The sequence below is a fragment of the Anarrhichthys ocellatus genome, unplaced genomic scaffold (assembly GCF_004355925.1).
Source record: "Anarrhichthys ocellatus isolate YVR2014 unplaced genomic scaffold, GSC_Weel_1.0 scaffold10130, whole genome shotgun sequence".
NCBI classification, from domain to species: domain Eukaryota; kingdom Metazoa; phylum Chordata; class Actinopteri; order Perciformes; family Anarhichadidae; genus Anarrhichthys; species Anarrhichthys ocellatus.
This window is the reverse complement of record NW_022290104.1, coordinates 1-1,160: the sequence shown is the minus strand read 5'-3', so window position 1 is coordinate 1,160 and position 1,160 is coordinate 1. Positions and strand designations below refer to the sequence as shown.

At 45.6% G+C, this 1,160-nt stretch overlaps 1 long non-coding RNA gene across 1 annotated transcript; it reads right to left on the bottom strand.

Annotated features, from left to right (window-relative positions):
• Positions 1 to 9: 9 nt before the first annotated feature.
• On the bottom strand, positions 10 to 1,154 carry LOC116380961 (uncharacterized). The gene is made up of 3 exons (XR_004212634.1): positions 768 to 1,154; positions 449 to 525; positions 10 to 210 (listed from the first exon to the last, which is right to left on the bottom strand). It is a non-coding gene; the product is annotated as an uncharacterized LOC116380961 (long non-coding RNA).
• Between the last annotated feature and the right edge of the window lie 6 nt (positions 1,155 to 1,160).

Genomic DNA, 1,160 nt, shown 5'->3' with positions numbered 1-1,160 from the left:
GCGCACACACACACACACACACACACACACACACACACACACACACACACCTCAAAGTATAACGTTCGGTCTTGTCTTACCTCTGTGTGTGTCTGTATAGGTGTGTGTGCGTGTTCCCACGGTTCTTCAGGAATGTGGTCTCACCAGTTCAGAGCGAAGTCTCTCCACCACCTGAGTCTGATCTGACAGCTTCTCCTCCAGCTCCTCCACCTTAAAAACCACTCAACATGTCAGCTCTTGGTACAATCTCCTCATCTTTCTCATATTTTCAAATCCAACTGCCAATTTTTAGTCAGTGGAAAAACATTTCACAGATTTACGATTTGTTTTCTTTATTTTCAGTCATTGTAAAGAAATGAAATGTAGGAAGCAGCAAAGTTCAAACACGTCACTGAACACAGATTCTGTCAGCAGCTGTACAGGCGTGATGTGTGTCCTGTAAACATACCTGTGTGCGCAGCCGAGTAACCAGCTGCTCTTCTTCTGGACAGCGGAGACGATCTGACAGCTGTAAGACCCTCACACCTACACCAACCAGCAGAGGGCAGTCACCATGATATTTAACTATTATATTCTAAACTGGTTTTCTATGAAAAGTGGTTTGAGGTTCAGCTCTTCCATAAAATGTTTCAATGAGTGAATCGTTGTAAAATATTTCTTTCTGTATTTTAATCATCAGTTGTTTTATGTGGAGATGATTTCCTGTTTGACGGTGGACCACATGGACAGATTCACACTGATCTGACCATCATCATCCTCAGCGATACCTTGAGCTCTGTCCTCGGACCGCCGCTGAAGACACGCCTCCTCCTGGATGCTCCGCTCCTTTAGCTGCTGGAGCAGCAGGTGACGGGAGACTTCTTCAGACCGAAGACGAGCCTGAAAGTCACACACTTTGTCCTGTAGAGCCTGAACACACACACACACACACACACACACACACACACAAACAAACAACGCTGCTGTAGCTGTGTGCGTATGTGTGATGAACAACATGCAGAGTAACTAAAACATCAAAGTGGATCATCAGTGATGTCACAGATATGATGAGCAGGTGGACAGGAAGTGTCCCCAAGGTGTAAACAAAGTTGGCAATGTCAGCAGTTTGTCACTGCGCACACACACACACACACACACACACACACACACACACACACACA